General features: G+C 35.4%; 1 protein-coding gene across 3 annotated transcripts in view; it reads left to right on the top strand.

Annotated features, from left to right (window-relative positions):
• Window positions 1-18,154, top strand: part of NKAIN2 (sodium/potassium transporting ATPase interacting 2) — a 980,716-nt gene that overhangs the window by 531,867 nt on the left and 430,695 nt on the right. The gene's annotated exons all lie outside the window — the stretch shown is intronic.

Raw genomic sequence — 18,154 nt, forward strand, 5'->3', positions numbered from 1 at the left:
AAAGTTTTCTTGTTTGGACCCAAATAGCAATGCAATAATTCAAATAATTAATGGATTAATGGACAATAGTTTAATAAAATTGTTACCGGAGAGATTTAATAAATTATATAAATGAATAAAATGTTCCAAAATAATATAGGAGAGCCTTAAAATATTTGCTTTTCCACTTAGGTTTTTTTTTTTTTTTTTTTTTTTTTTTTTTATGCTGTCCTCATGTGAGTGTGTTTATGTTTGCTTGTATATGCGAATTACCATATTTCTAACATGAATGCTTTTACTATTGAAATACTGTAGTTTTTAGATCTCTAAAACCAGCATCTTTCTTCTATTGGAATGCAATTACTAGCAAATAAGCAAAATGAGATGATTCATTCAAAGTCATAGTAAATTCATTCAAGTAGTAGTAAATCTTGCGTAGACACTTGACAGAGTTGCAAACTTGTCCTTCTTCATATTAACTTTTAAAGACAGACTGTTCTATAGCCTTTCCTTATTAGAGCATAAAAACCCTGAAAAGATGTTGACATTTTTAAAACCCAGAGATGATGACCTGCTTTAAAAGGTTAAAGAGCTAAAAAGTGGCCAGGAAACACCCTTGCGGGGCTTTTATATCTCGGAGGGTAGGGGATGGGGATAGTGATAGTACACATTTCTAATCTAGCTTACAGAAACTTCACAAAGCACTCTAGCATTTTCAAGGATGTTTGTTATTTCCCTGTGATATGGCTTTATATCAAGTATAAATAATCTTGCTTATTTTGTTGAATGGCAAATGATGAAGGATAAAATAAGAGGGTGACATTATGGCATGAGATAGAACCAAGTCTTCTGGAACCTGTGGTTTTATGATCAGATTTTGGACAAGTCGTCACTGAGGTCTGCGAAATCTGCACTGGTAGATGGCATTTCTGTGACTCTTGCCAGGCATTGTCCTCCATACTCTTGGCAGCAGCTGGTCCTTTCCAGAAATCTGCTATGACCAATGAAAAGAAATTGTTCAGGTGACTGTAGGAAGGACACAGACAAGATAGCTGCTTAAAACTCACATTTCCTCTGTACCAGAGAACCATACCTGCTTCCTAAGACCTGAATCACTTACCCAATTTATGTATCCCCACTGCTGTATAATGCACTTTGTTCAAAGAAATTCCATACTAGAATGACTTCTCAATAATAATTTTAATTTTGAATAATGACCCTAAAAATAAACTGGTAGGCAGGTATTTAGGGATATTAGCTGAGTAAAATGATCTGGCAGATCAGAGTTTACATATATATATTTGAGCCAAGCTGGCTGTACAAATGTTCTGTAATTTTGCTCACTGGTCCACATGGTAACTGCAGGCACAGAATAAAGCTTGTGATCTCCTGACCTTGGACATGGGCATTGAAACCACAGCAAGGGCACATCCTAAAACATTGCAACTCGAGACTAAGAATTCTTCTAATGCATATGGGCAGGTAGTGTCTATCCTTTGGAAATGAAGTAGTTAATATTTCCTTTTCTTTCCATCTTATAAACCAAGGCAAGACTCTGCAGAGCCCATGAAAATTTAATAATTTCCTTTTAACAAATAATCTAAAGGAAAACCATAAAGGAAAGAGTTATATAGTTATCTGTACCAGATTTTTCCCTCCCTTTCCCACTCAAAGGATTTGAGAAAGGTGTGTTTATACCATTTAATTCTTTAGCTTCTGCAACTGCCTCACATTCTTCAAGTAATACAGTGCCAGAATGAAGCAATGTGATTGAAAAATGTACAGATATATGAAAACTCAAAAATGGGACTCCTGAAACTGTTGATAATACTTAGATTACAAAATATAAACTGTTTTTTCCTAACTCTACCAAAAATATAAAAATAAAAATAGTTTGGCCATATGAGTGGGCCAGTTTGTTTGAGGCTGAGGGAGAAATATGGGAAATGGAATCAGGGAGAAAATTCTGTAGCCTTTTTATATGTGAAAGAAGTGTATTAATTTCCATAAAACATTTTGTAAATAGATGACATCTTCAGAACAAATATTGGCAAGAAGTGATAAAAAAGTGGTAAAATATTAAGGCAACTTTAATTACTTGTTAGAGTTTAGAATTTTGTGTTGTCATTTCCCACAGTGTCTTTTCTGCTAAACTACATGTACTTTATAAGCAATACAGAGATTAGAGTCATTAACCAACCCAGTGTTTACACTAAGCAAGAAATGGCTTATTTGCAATAATATGATACACAGAACTGACCTGTTTGATCTTCAGTTTTCTCTAGTACCTATAGTTGCATAGGTAAAATATCAAAAATTCTGTGTAGGGGCACCTGGGTGGCTCAGTCAGTTAAGCGTCCAACTTCGGCACAGGTCATGATCTCACAGTTCTTGAGTTTGAGCCCCGAGTCAGGCTCTGTGCTGACATCTCAGAGCCTGGAGCCTGCTTCAGATTCTGTGTCTCTCTCTCTCTCTGTTCCTCCCTCACTCATGCGCTGTCTTTCTCTGTCTCTCAAAAATAAATATTAAAAAAATTCTGTGTAAACCCAACATTATTATTAATCTATCAATTAATATATTTAATTACTATTATGAGACTTAGAGAAAATAAAACTGATCAAGCAGAGAAACTGCTTTTTAAAAATTTTATCTGTGAAATTAACAAAATAATGGGAATTAATGTAAAATAGTACATGACATAACACCAAATAAGCATGTATATTGCATAATAATTATTTCCATGTTATTTACATTAATGATTTAGACACTAGTGTTAAAACTAAATAGCCTAATGCAACCTACATTGTGGTACTTCCTGGGTTGATATTTTAATAGATGTTTTGTTAAAACACATAGATGACATTATGAAATAAGTTTTAAATAGTAATACATAGGGAAAATAGATAGTGGTCTTCTGGTTATCTGTAAAAATCTGTGTTTTGGTTTTTTTTTGGATGTGATACAATTATAAATTATTTCTGAGGCTGAAATTACGTTCTAACATTTTTGTTTCTATGACTATTGAGCTCTTAGTTTCTACTTTTTATAATTTATGGGGCAATATTGGGGAATGATACACCTGTCTTTAGAAGTAAATTTACAGGGGCACCTGGGTGGCTCAGTCAGTTTGGTGTCTGACTTCAGCTCAGGTCATGATCTCACAGTCTGTGAGTTTGAGCCCCGCATTGGGGTCTGTGCTCACAGATCAGAGCCTGGAGCCTGCTTCAGATTCTGTGTCTCCCTCTCTCTCTGCCCCTCCCCTGCTCATGCTCTGTCTCTCTCGGTCTCAAAAATAAATAAAAAACATTAAAAAATTTAAAAAAAAGAAAGAAATTTACAGAGCATAAAGGAATAAGTTTATTTTACTTAACACAACCCAACTTGTTTGTGTTTTATCCTTTGAGAATCAGGATGCAGGTACATATCTCTCAGGCTTCATTATATTATCAGAAACTTACCTAGTTAAACATAGCCTAAAGCAATTAATTATACCTAATGATACATCTGTTTCAGAATGAACACGTTAGTAACTTCTAGAAAGGTGTCATATTTTAATAATTTTGATAGTTGCTTCTGAGATCTACATATAAATTTTCATTTTAATAATTTGATATATTAAAAAGCCATGTAAGCATATGGACCATTTAAGCTTTGGAGAATAGAATTGCACTCTTGCAAATATAAGAGACAAGGAGAAGATAAACTGTCACACACTGTAGGCAATAGGAAGCAAATACTTAAAACCAGATGTAAGTATTGTGTGGAAAAAATGCAGTATTGTAACAATCCCACTTTTATTTCTTCTGTAAAAAATGTATTCATTGAAAGAGGTCTCTGATATTTGGATATTTTCTGCTCAATGAAATCAGTGCTTACATCAAATTTTGCTTTTACAATTTTGTACAGAAAAGTATGGTATGGAAAGGAACCTGCTATAATCATTTTTAATTTAATTAGTTCAACTTATTAGTTCAATCTGTTAATTTATTCAAGACTAAATTTAACAAATATAAGGAGGAAAACTGAATCATTATTTTTTTTTATTTTTACTTTTCTTACTGTAAAATGTATATAGTCTAAGAAAACTTCAATTAACTATTTCTAAACTAATTAGAAAAATGTTTACTTCCCAACCATCCAAGTAGATTTTGCTTTAGGATGTAGAATAAAATGTCCTACATGTTATTGAGAATTGAATATAATGTAATTTTGCCCGTCAAATAGAAATAAACCAACCTATTGTAATTTGGTAAGTCACTGCCTCTCTTCTCTTGTTTTTCCTTAATAGTGTATTGAATTAAGCTGCTTATTTTCTTACTTCTTCAGTTCTCTTTGCTTACTTTTCCACTTATTTTTAATACCCCTAAAGTGAGGAGTAAGGTCCTTGAAACTTTTTACTTCTCTGTCTACCTTCTTTCACTTGAAAATGCCATCCACTGTTATAATTTAAATTATCATGTTTACACATATATCTACCAGATTTATATCTTCAATCTTGACTTTGTTGCTAAGTTAAAGTACCACATCTCCAACTTCCTGTTGGTATCATGTCAATTTCATTGTCATGTTAAATTTAACATGTCCAAGAGTATTTTTCATTATCCCCGAAGAATCCAACTTTCTTAATTCACATCTTACTCAGAGAAGAAAATAAATGGCAAATTCTACTTTGAAAAATGTATAAAACAGAAAAAAAATATTTTGGCAGAGGGGGTCGACAGAAATATTTATACATTGGCTATGAGATGAAGCAAGAAATAGACTTTTAAAAAAAAGTATAGTGTTTGTGTGTGTATATTGTAACCGTTAGTCACCAACAAGTCATAAACAGTAAAAATCTTAAGTGATGATACTCTGGAAAGGTAAGAACCCCCAGAGATGAGCTGACATTTTAAAAATGCTGTGTGTTGGGGACATTTGCTGATTCTGATTAGGTAAGGAGGCTAAGAATCCAGGCTTGGAACCCATGGTTAATTATTTCTGGGATATGTAATATCAGCATGGCTTTCAGGGAAAGGGCCTTGAGCATGTGGACAGTTTGTTGTTGTTGTTGTTGTTATTGTTGTTAGGAAATCAGTGAATTCTATAAGACTACAAATATAAATAGAAAAACTAAAAAAGCAGAGTAAGAAAAAATTGGCAGTCTTACAAAACGGAGATGGAAGATAGGAGAAAGGCTCTATTGAATACCCTAGACTTAGAGCTGAGAAATCTAAAGTGAACCAGGGGCAAAGGAGATGTACAACATACTTTACCAGGGCTAAAATCCAGGCTCAACACAGAACAGCCCTTTATTAAAATAAAATAAGCTGATCAGCCATTGCTTCATCTGTCTCATTGAGGAGAAAGGGAAACACCTCAAGAGAAAGATAACATTATCTTAATCTTTACAATTTTTTTTTTTTTTGGTACATGATATCAGGCAATTAAAAATTCCTATGCAGGGGCGCCTGGGTGGCTCAGTCGGTTAAGCGTCCGACTTCGGCTCAGGTCATGATCTCACAGTTCGTGAGTTCGAGCCCCACATAGGGCTCTGTGCTGACAACTCAGAGCCTGGAGCCTGCTTCACATTCTGTGTCTCCCTCTCTCTCTGCCCCTTCCCTGCTCATGCTGTGTCTCTCTCTGTCTCAAAAATAAATAATCATTAAAAAAATTAAAAAAAAATTCCTATGCATGCTAAAAGAGAAAACCTCATTAATCAGGATGAAGAAAAAAACAGACACAATTGAGACAGACCAACAGGTGATGCAAATACTTCAATTACCTGATAAGGACTTAACAAAACCAATATGTTAAGGAAACTAATGGTCAAAAGTGGAGATAAACTATTTAAAGAGGAGGAATTTACCCTCAAAGAGCCTGGATCTATATAAAGAATCAAGTGGGAATTCCAGGACTGAAAATATAATATTTAAAAGCAAGAATTCATTAGGTGTATTTGTTAGTAGATTTGAAAGATTAGACAACAAGATTGGTAAACTGGAGGATAGGTTAATAGTAAATATCTGAACCAAAGCACTGAAGTTAATATAACACAAAAAGAAAAGGATGTCGGAATAATATAGGGCTGTGCTACAGGCTCAGTATACAAATGTTGAATTTCCAGAATAAGAAAAGAGATATAGTTGGACAGTAGCGATATTTGAAGGGACAATGACAGAGAATTTTCCAAAAGTGATTAAATACATGAACCCACAGGTTCAAGAGATTTTCAGATCTCAAGTGGAATAAATATCAAGAAAACCACATTCAGGTATAGCCTAGTAACTCCGTTGAAAATCAAAATCAAAGAGAAAATCTTAAAAGCCATCAAAGATGAAAGAGCCATTGCCTTTAAGGAAACAACAAAATAACTGATAATCAAACTTTCAGCAGAAACAATGACTCCAGAAGGCAATTGAATGTCACCTCTATAGTACTTTAGGGAGTGCCTGGGTGAATCAGTTGGTTAAGTGCCCAGTTTGGCTCAGGTCATGATCTCAAGGTTCCTGGGTTCGAGCTGTCTGTCAGGCTCTCTGCTGTCAATGCAGAGCCTGCTTCAGATCCTGTGTCTCCCTCACTCTACTCCTACAACAGTCTCTGTCTCTCAGAAAGAAATCTTTTTTTTTTTTTACATAAAGTACTTTAAAAGTGGAAATCTCGGGGCGCTAGGGTGTCTTAGTTGGTTAAGCGCCCGACTTCGGCTCAGGTCATGATCTCCTGGTTTGTGAGTTTGAGCCCCACATCGGGCTCTGTGCTGACAGCTCAGACCCTGGAACCTGCTTCAGATTCTGTGCCCCTACCCCCCACCCCCATGCTCTGTCTCTCTCTCTCTCTCTCAAAAAATAAATAAACATTAAAAAAAATTTTAAAGTAGGAATCTAGAATTTCATACCCTGCAACAATATTGTTCAGCAATAAAGGTAAAAGAAAAGTATTTTCAGCTAGGAGGAGCTAAGGTAATTCATTACCAGCAAACATGCACTAAAAGAAATAGTAGGTGTACACTTATGATGAGTACTAATATGTGTTATGTTAACTAAGTGGAATTTAAATAAAAACTTAAAAAAAAAAACTAAAAAGAAATACTAAAGGACGTTCTTCAAGTAGAAAAAGGAAAGAAAGTACCCAGAAAGAAAAATGGAATTTCAGGAAAGAAAGTTAATAGAAAGGATAAATACATGAGTTAAAAACAATGCAAAATCATAATAAGAAAGTCTTTTGGAATTTAAATGTCTATAGAACTAAAATGCATACACAATTGTGGTAGAGTCCCTCCCTAAGGAATATGGTGGAGGCCTTCTCAGAACAAAGGGAGGCAATGTGCAATGTGGCCCAATCAACTCCTATACACATATGCATAGCTTTGACATGAATTTGTAACTTGGACTGTGTCCAATCAGACTATATGTGTCACCATATATGGGAGATAAAGAAGTAGAAATTGCATAGAAAGCTATACCCTGCTGTGCTCAGGACTCAGCCTATTTGGGTCTTAGCTCTCCGAGCCTATGCCGGCACAAATAGTTGCTTCCTAGACAAAAAAGCTGTGGTGTCCTGTTTCTCTGTACAAGAATCCAGCTACACAATAACACAAAAGGTAGAAACTTTAAGTGTTCTAAGTTTCTAGGATTAGCAAGGAAATTGGTAAAGATAATATTTATAATAGATTACAATATTTCAATAATTATATTGTTTCTGGTATAATGACTAAAAGAAGCATAACTGCCAAAAACCCAACTATAGATGAAAAAATCAAATAACAGAAATAATTGATTAACCTAAGTGAATTTAAGAAATGAGAAAAACTAACAAAAAGAAGAAGGTGAACAAGAAAACAAATATCAAGATGGATGCTATAATGTCAAATATATCAATAATTGCATTAAATGTAAACTACTTCACTTAAAAGACTGAAACTGTCAGTCTGGATAAGGACACAAAACCTAAGCGTGTACTGTATATAAGAGATACATCCTAAGTACAAGTATTTAAATCTAAAATTAAGAAAACTAGAACATGTGTACTGTGTACACATACACAAAACATCATGTAATTCTAATATCGGAGAAAGTAGTGTTTAAAGCAAGAAACAACACTAAAGACAAAGAGGGTATGCCATAATGATAAAAAGGTCAATGCCCATGAAGACATTGCACTCAGTATTTATGAATAAAATAATATAGCTGCAAAAAATCTAAAGCAAACCTGGATAGAATTAAAAGGAAAAACAGCCATGTCCTCAATCACAGTGGTAGATTTTTAACTCCTGTCTGAATGTATCAATCGGGTCAAAATTCAAAAAGTATATAGAGTATCTACACAACACAACACACTTAATAAACATATGTAGAACATACCTACCTATGTAAAAGGATACATATTATTTTCAAAGGCACAAATAATATTCAATTATAAAATGAGTCTTTTCTGTCTTTGGAGGAAAGTCAAAATATAGGATTATTTGCAATTATCCAGCAGGTAGTTTGTGATCAATGTGGAATTAAGCTAGAAAATCTGCTACTATTTAGAAAATAAGCAGTCCACTTCTAAATAACCTATAAACCCAATAGGTTGGGATGGAGACTAAAAAATATTTTGAGCTGAAAATCTGGGGCAATGAAGGTAAAGCAATGCTTACAGTATAACATATGGCTTTACATGGAGATGTTAACAGAGAAGAAATGTTAAAAAAATAATGATCTAAGCTTTTATACCCAGAAACTAGTAAAGGAACAACAGTTGAAACCCCTCAAAAGTAGAAGGATTGAAATAATGAAGAGACCAGAGCTCAATGTACAGATAACAGAAAAAAAAAATTAGTAAAGCCAAATTAGTTTCCTCAAAAATATTAATAAAAGTGTTTAAAACCCTATCAAGAGAGATCAAGGAGAAAATATAAGTAAATACACATTTTGCTAATATCACAAAGGACCCACAGATTAGATAGAGTGTATTATGAACAAGGTTAAGCCTGTATATTGGACAATCACGGTGAAATGGACAAATTCTGTGGAAGATACAGTTCAAATAAATTTAAAACCTGAATAATCTTATACATTACAAAAATTGAATCATTAGGGGTACCTGGGTGGCTCAATCAGTTGAACATCTGACTCTTGATTTCAGCTCAGGTCATGATCCCAGGGTGATGGGATTAAGCCCCACATGGGGCTCCACGCTGAGCATGGAGCCTGTTTGAGATTCTCTCTCTCTCTCCCTCTGCTCCTCCCCTTCTTGCCCTCTCTCTCTCTTTCTTTTTCTCTCTAAAATAAAATAAATAAATAAAAATTGAGTCATTAATTAAAACATTTTGACAGGGAAAAAAAAAACCCAAAACCCTTCAGCTCCACATGGCTTGTCTAGTGAATTGTTAAAGACATTTAAGAATGTTGTAATACCGATCTCACACAAACTCTTTCAAAGAGTAAAGTGGGCTTGCCTCCTATTTTATCCTATGAGGCCAGCATAACATTGCTTATGGGAGATAAATGAGATTGTCAAATGACGTATACATTACTGAATCAAAATGTAATATGGTAAATGAGAATTTTAAAAATGCTAAATGTCTGTGTATAACTTTATAAGTGAGTTAGTTTTCACACAGTATTATAATATTTATTTACATTTCCATCTTTCCTACTAAACTTCAAATTGCCAAAAGGCCATGTATCATCATCATTATTCAGGAGAATGTCTGCCATTGAATGCCACTGTAGTTATGTCTACTACATAACAGTGAGGAATTACAGAATCAAGAGCATTTTAGATGTTTATAAATAAGCCTATCTGATACATCATAAAACAAATGCAACAAGTTGCTCTGATCAATATGTTCTAAGTATGTGTTTACTTAACTGTCCCTTCTTCAATATAGGGATCATGGTTTATTCATCCCAGGGCCAAAGGAAATGGCTGACATATGAACAGTGCTCACTGGAATGAAATCAAATCTTAAAAGTGTGGAATTCAGTAACTAGTTCTAACTCGACCAAATAAAGCTCCTGGAAGTGTTACCTTCTACTCCACTATTGCATGGCTAATGGAATCAACATCTCTCAGAGCTGGCCCAGCAATCTGTGCTGGTAACAAGCACAAAGAAAGTAATCCAAGCAACTGGCCACCAAGATCAGTGTTTTTCAAGATAAAAAAATCATAGGACTCACCTGAAGATCTTTTTAAAATACAGATTCTGATTCCTTTGGAGTGAAGCCCGAGTTATTTCATTTCTAATAAATTCCTGTATGATATTTCAATTTGTCCATTAAACATACTTTAATTTGGAAGACTTAGATTATCCAGAATTTTTTTTTAAGTTTATTTATTTATTTTGCGAGAGACAGAGACAGCACAAATGGGGGAGGGGTAGAGAGAGAGGGAGAGAGAGAGAGAGAGAGAGAGAGAGAGAGAATCCCAAGCAGGTTCCTCACTGCCAGCACAGAGCCCAAAACAGGACTCAAACCCAAGAAGCCATGAGATCATGATGTGAGCTGAAACCAAAGGTCAAGATGCTTAACTGACTGAGCCACTCAGGCACCCCTAGATTATCCAGAACTTTTAAACAGAGCATGAGGAGAGTTCCTGTTTTCTGTCTATCCTTTGAAGCAAGGATCCCAGTGTAGATCTTGATATTTGTGCATATCTAAACTGGTTACCTGATTTAGTACTTGATAGTGATTCTAACCAAGGTATCAAGTGAAGAAACAAAACAGATTACTCAGAGCTCTGGGAAGAATTTATGGTTAAGTTCAACCTTTAATACCCAAGTCATATGTAGCCTTCCTCTGTGTGGCAAATACTTTCCAGAAACCTCCCCATACCTTTTCCATGATGGAGCTGACTCACTATGCCTCTAATTTTAGTTTATTTGTGCAATTTCTTTATTATTATGATAAATGATTTACAGAAGCTGAGGAATCTTATGCCCAGAATAATGAAGCTGTGGTATGCCTAGTGCAGCTCTGATTGAGAACTAAAGTCATATCTGAGAATTCCCACTTAGAGTTTGGCCCTCTTCCGTGATTAAAACAGTGAAAAACCATTTCACAATTCCGCTGTTTCCTTTCATGAGTCAACATTCTCTCTCCACTAGAACTAGATGACATCTGCAGTTTCTGTGACTCTAGTAAATTAACTGCTTTAGTTTATACTTTTTTTTTTTTAGTTTATACTTTCTTAACGTGATGTCTTTCCTGCTTGCTGATTCTCCCTCCAAATGCCCGTGTGGATATGAAGAATCCCATCTTGTATTTTGTGGGACTTAAACATGTTTTGGATATTGAAAGGAGGACCTTTCACACAGAAGAGTCTGCATGAGTATTAGCAAAGTTTTGAGCATGAACAAGCATTATTTCTGCCAGATGATTCACAGGCATCAAGCACATAAAATGTTGGTAGAAAACCCCTGAGAGAACAATGAGAATAGGCAAGTTGAGCATCTCCCTGGTGTAGCAGAATGATCTCTGGGTATTGGCTCCCCCGAGTCCCTGTACTTCTAGCGAAGTTCAATGTGTCAGCCTTAGAATGCTGACTGAGCTGCAATCCACATTGCTCAGGATGTTCTGTTCATTCAAAGTCACACCCTTTCCTAAGACTTCAACTACAGCCAGTACATTCTCTTTAGGTTTCGGCTTGTATGGTCTCATCTGTTCTCTTCACAATCTGTTATTAAATATGCCACGTGTGGTTTTCCTTATGCAAACATTCTTTGTCAGTAACTTTTTATTTTCTCTTATAAATCAAAAACTTTGGTTTCAAAACTTTTTTTCTGATATGGACTTTGAGGAAGTCTTTGGGAAGTAAAAAAAAAAAGATGAAACTCTAGGCATTTCTTTCTTTTTGCATTGCTATTACAATTGTAGTTCTCTCTAAAGCAATGAGGATGTCAGTGACACGCTAGGGAAAGTTTGAAAAATATAAGTATCAAAAATAAAAGCACAGAGATTAATATTCCAAGATAGTATCTTTTTGGAAATAAAAGGAAAGCAGGTACAAATGTGGACTATACAATTGCTATCCCTGTTTGTCTCCAAAGTCTAGTCTGTAGAGATCCTCCTAGAAGAGCATTGTTTGCTGTCTCCAAAACAGTCATGCATTTATAGGCTTATTATTTACAGATCCCACGTAAAACTATGAAAATATGTTTGCATTGTGAGTTTGAGGGCTTTAAATTTAAAAAATACATATATTTTTTAATGTTGAAAACCACTGCAATTTTCTTAAAACCTTGGAACAATTGATCCACAATGGAATGATTTCCTGTTAAGTAGGTCCTAAGGTCCTGAAACAGTTGGCAAGCTTACTTGAGAATTACGTACAGTTCAGCCACATGTGCTCTTAGTCTGCAATAACCTTATCAAAAGCATATCCTTCACTGTAAACCATTATCCTAACATGACCCCTGGAACTCATTTGGAAACTAAATTGAGATCTGCAGTTGCCAAATTAGCTTTGGAGGGCAGAATGTCAATCTCTTTGTCTACAGATTCACTCAGGGACAATTGATGCTTTGACGAACTGTGGGAAATCATATAAAAATACAACTCAAGCGATACTAAATAGTGAAATAAGTGAAGGGTTTTTGTTTGTTTTGTTTTTGTTTTTGTTTTTGCTTCTGGCATCCAGTGTTATTTGGCTAGAAAGAGCAAATAAGGGACTATCTTCTGTGCTTTTCTTATGGTAACTAAACTATTCTGTCCTGCACTTAAAATTTACGTTGGAAATGCAGTTGAAACTTTGGATTAGTAGTTTAGTACACTGTAGTTAACCAGGGAGCAATGTTCAGAAAATGCTGTTATTAGACATAGAGCAATACAAAGAAAATGAGACTATTTAACTCTTTCCTGATCGATATGTGGATGAGGAAATTTTGAAATATTTAAGTGGTTTTATGTTCCAACAAAGTACTTAAAGTATTACTTCTTCTCCTCTTTGAAGATTTATATTCAACAGTTAGTAAAGCAAAACGTGTATATAGCCTGATGCAACCAGACAAGCAGCTTTAGAAGGGTAGAAAGGGGAGGATGGCTCACTAATAAACAATGATTTACAAGAATATAATGAGTTTTTCCCCTTCATTAGCACATATAACCTGCTAGAAGAATGGGCCTGAAGGTAGGTGCAGGACTCCAGGGTTTTCACACTCATAGACAGTATATTATGTATAAAAGTGATGTCACTATGAGGTATTTCAAAAATTGTCATCTTTTTCATATTGTAAAAATTAGGCATTTTGTAGCAAAGAAGCTACCACAGGGACACTCTGTCCCTTTTCTACTCTGACAGAAAAATCTCTAGTGAAAGGTACTCAAATCTTTCATTTGAGTCACAAGTGAGATTGAGTCTGGTGCTCTCAATTAGTCCTGAGAGGGTAACCCGTATCATACAAGATGACATACCCTGCAATTGTTCCTGAAGAGCTCCATAGATAGCTAGGTGCTTGGAAGGACTGGGACCCTCCCAGGGGTGTGCCCGGTACCCCAGATTCACCAGGCAGCATGCAGCATGGATGGAATGGAATTTTTGCACTCTGATTTTATGAGCACTAAAATTAATTCATTAAGCATTTTGTACATCAGACCCCCCACTACTTACTTTTTAACGCATTTATGTTGTATGTTAACTGTGGCATCATAGTGTGCGACATAATGAGTCCAATTCTTCTTGTCTTCTTGCTTCCTGTTTCCTTCTTCTCAATGGAAAAAAAAAGATAGCTGGGTTTAATATTGCCAAGTAGACAAATAATTAGTACTGCTGGATAATTTTTTCTCTTTAAGGTATTCCTCAGAAAATATAAAGCCAGAAGCACAATTTGAAAACAAAGATAGCAAAATATTATCTAATAGATAAAATGGATGTGGATGTACAGTGCGAAAACCATAAAGTGTTAATTGCTAATGAAATAATGAGAAAAGAGTGTTTCACAGCAATCTTCTGTCTCTGGAGAAATGAGCCGTCAGTCTATGACTAATTCCATTGTTTATTACAAGTGCAAGTTGTAGCAACTCTATGGGTTTCTCTTAGAAAAGTGGGGAAAATATAAATGTGATTTACAAGGGTTATAACATTTTCCAGGTTTAGATCACTCGCCTGGTTGTAAGCATTTTATTTTGTGAATGATTCTATTCCCTTGCGAATTGCATAAGATCGAAATCTCTCTATAGGAGCACAAGTGACATAATCCCATTTGGAAAACATTGTCAAACAGTCCAGACAAATGCAAATAGAACACAGACCCTGGTATTTTCCCTGACAACTGTGGAATTACTAAATCTGAAAATATATGAAGATTGAAAAAGGAGGCAAATAAAACAATTACATTTTCAGAGAAAAGAAGAAACTAGAGTAGTTTGGGTGATACACTTACTGTTACTGCGAAAAGCTCTGGTGACAAAATAATGTAAATGGTCATATGAAGTGTTATTCCTTGAAGAGATTTGGCTTCAGAATTTCATATTCTCACAGGATATTTGGTAATCTATATCATTATTTGACCATGTTTTGGGCCATATTTCAAATTCTGTCCTCCTAGAATGTGTTAAAAGCAAAAGCAACATGAAAAGACAACACTTTGAACAGCACATGAGGCGGTCTGTCTGTGACATCTATCACCCTCAGATCTCCAGGGCCAGTTGGATCTGCATTTCTGTTTCTGGAAGCTGTCTGCTCATTCCAGGACATTGCCTCCCCAGATAGAGGAAAGCCAGTCTTGTTGCCCTCAGGATTTTTAACGATTTTTTTGTTTGTCCTAATTGATGAACGGCATTAAAAGAAAAGAAACTCAAGCTTACTTCACATTGAAACATTCTCTTGAGGAAAACATACACAGTTTGGAAATTGTTCAAAATATATAAACATGAATAAAAACAAATCACCACATGTAGTGACTTTGCATTTAACTTTCTTATATTTTCATAGTATAACCTCAGTTTATATGTCAAAATTACATGTATCTAAATTGCTGGCAAATACCATTCCTCCTTATTCTAATTCATGTTCAGTGTTTTTTATTTGTATATCATATGGATATGCTTCACTAAAAAACTTAATAGTATTTGTTAAAAATATTTGAACATTATAGGCTGATTTTTTTATCTGAATGAACTTAAAAACAATGTAAAATAACTCCTAATTTTTCTCGGCTTTCTGAAAATGTAGGGAATTTGAACATTATTCTAAGTGTGATAAGACTTTAAATAGGGCAAGAATGACATTACCTAATTACTATTTATAAAATATCACCAGGACTGTTGTGAAAATATTCTGTAGGGGGAACAAGAATAGCAAAAGGAAAATTAGTTTGGACACTTTTACATGTAAATTTATAAATGATTTGGATTGAAATGAGGAAATGGCAGTGGAGACAGTGATAATTTCATGACAACACCATTTAAGGTTGTATCTAGTGATATTCTTGACATCATATGGGGTTAGGGTAACAGGATTTATTAATATGTTGGTTGCAGTCTCTAGGAATCGAATGATCAGGATAGAGCCTAAGCCATTAATAGAATCAAGTGTTTCCATTTATTGAGATAGAGGAAGACAGGGAGAAGATTTGGGAAAAGAGGAGTATGTGTGCAGAACCAGCTGCTATATTTCTTCATATTGTGTCTGAGCTGCCAATTAGACATCCCAAGCAATGTTGTCAAGAAAACAGTAGGATACATAGGTCTTTTATTTAAAAGAGATACACACACACACACACACACACACACACACACACACACACACACTGGAATATTATTCAGCCATAAAGAAGATATTGCCATTTGTGACAATGTGGATGGACTTGGAAGGTATTATGCTAATTACACAAGTCAGAATGAGAAATACAGCTATCATATGATTTCACTTATATGTGGATATTAAAAAAAAAAGGCTCTTACATACAGAGAACAGACAGTGGTTGCCAAAGGGAAGGTAGGTGGGGGGGATGAGTGAAGTACAGAAAGATAATTCAGAAATACAAACTTTCAGTTGTAAGTAAGTCACAGAGATGGAAAGTACAGCATAGGGAGTATCATCAATTATATTGTAATAATGTATGGTGACAGATGGTGACTACACTTAACTTAGTGAGAATTGGCCAATGTATAAAAATGTTGAATTCATATGTTGTACATCTAAAAGTAATATAACATTGAATGCTAATTATACTTAATTTTTTTAAAAAAGTAAAATATAATAGAAGTTTTGAACAGTAGACAGATTTGAGTCATCAGGAGATAAATGGGGTTTAAAGGCACATGAAAGAATGAGATCTTTTAGGGAAGACAAACAGAGAAAGGAAGAGAGCTAAGGATTGTGCTTTGGGGCTCTACAACTTGACAGGTCTGGGAAAGGAGGGTCCAGACAAGGAGATGAGGGGGGAGTGGACAGTCAAGTAGGAAGAAAGGCAGGAAACTAGTGCCCTAGACAGTAGGTTAAAAAATTAAGATGGAGGGGCACCTGTGTGGCTCAGTAGGTTAAGCATCCGACTCTTCATTTTGGCTCAGGTCATGGTCTTCTGTTTTGTGGGATCAAGCCCAGTGTAGGGCTCTACACTGACAGCACGGATCCTGCTTGGGACTCTCCTCCCTCTCTCTCTGCTCCCTCCCCCACTCATTCTCTCTCTCTCTCTCTCTCTCTCTCTCAAATAAATAAGTAAACTTAAAAAAATTAAAATGGAGAGATGATAAATTGTGGCAAAAAGGGGGATTGAAAACAGAATATCAAACATGGCAAAGCGGGAGTTACTGTGGACTTTGAAAAAAAAAATTAGTGGCAATGGAGAAATAGTAAAGAAAATTTTATTAAATGAGCTGAGGTGAGAAAAATGAAGGCAGTGAGTAAAGCCAGCTTCTTCCAGGACTGTTGCTTATAAAAGGCAGAGAAACAGCACTGTAGGGAAAGAGACTCTGGGCAGGCTAGGGAGATCTGTTTGTTTATATATGCTTTGTCTATGTGGATATTGAAGAACATTTTTATACTGATGGAAACAGTCTAGTGAGAAAGAGAAACTCATGGTATAGGATCAGCATTCTTGCATAGCTGAGAGAAGATGAGATCCAGGACTCAATTGGAGGGTTTGACTTTAGAAAGGAACAGGGACAGTGCATCTGTTGCAAGGAGAAAATTCAGAGGTGATGCATATGGATGCAAGCCAACTGGGAGGTTTAATAGTGAGACAGTAAATTCTCTTTTAATTGCCTCACTGTGCTTCACTAAATAAGGGATGAGAGTGATCAATCTGAATGGTAAAGTTTTGAAGGGGAAAAAAGGGAAGTCAGGGTTTTGCAAAAAATAGGGAGAGAGTGTATATGAATGGTATGGCCCACGAAAATGAACTTAACATAGATTTTCTAATAATAGTGATACAGATGTGCTGAGCCATCAACGTGGTTGTCAGGTGTTACTTAGGACCTGTGAAATTCATGGCCACCCATGAGTTAGGATGAGCATCAATGCTATAAGCCAACATAGCCATGTGCCTGTAACTGTTACCGCATTAGCATCACGCTCTTTTGAACCAATTAAGCAAATTAGACTCAGAGAACTGACTAGTAAATGAGCTTAGTTAGCATCAGTTTTCTGTGTTGGTTCCTTACATGCAAAGTGTTAAGTTTTGTTTGTTTTTAAATAAATTATTAGTAATTAAAAGTCAACTTTAAAGTGTCCTATCATAGATATAATTAGAAATTGGGACAAAGTGTTATGTGCAAAGACATAAAAAACATTATATATATTGGGGGGAAAATATCTGGTAACAATCTAAATACCCAACAGTAAGAAGAGTTAAATAAGTTATGACATATCCATATGCAGTTTATTTTACAGTTCTTTTCATATCAGAAATATAATTCTAAGACTATTATAATAATGAAGGTAATTCTATAGGAAAGCATTTAACACATGCAAAACACTGTCTGAAACAGCTCCTGCCAGTCTCCCCAGATCATCTGTCCCCTCCTTGCCTTGCAGACTCTTCTCCAGCATGCTGTCTTCTGCTGTTCCTCAACCATCCAAGCACATTCTTGCTTCAGTTCCTTATTGTGTGTTATTTCCTCTGTCCAAAACCTTATCCCTCAGACTGTCTCATTCCCCACAACCCCTTTTCTTCATATAGGTCTCCAGTTAAGGGTCACCTCTTCAAAAAGATCTTAGACTATTCTGTCTAAAATGACTGAACCAGCTCTCACTCCTGTAACCCATCTTT

Source organism: Panthera leo, chromosome B2 (assembly GCF_018350215.1).
Source record: "Panthera leo isolate Ple1 chromosome B2, P.leo_Ple1_pat1.1, whole genome shotgun sequence".
Classification (NCBI taxonomy): Eukaryota; Metazoa; Chordata; class Mammalia; order Carnivora; family Felidae; genus Panthera; species Panthera leo.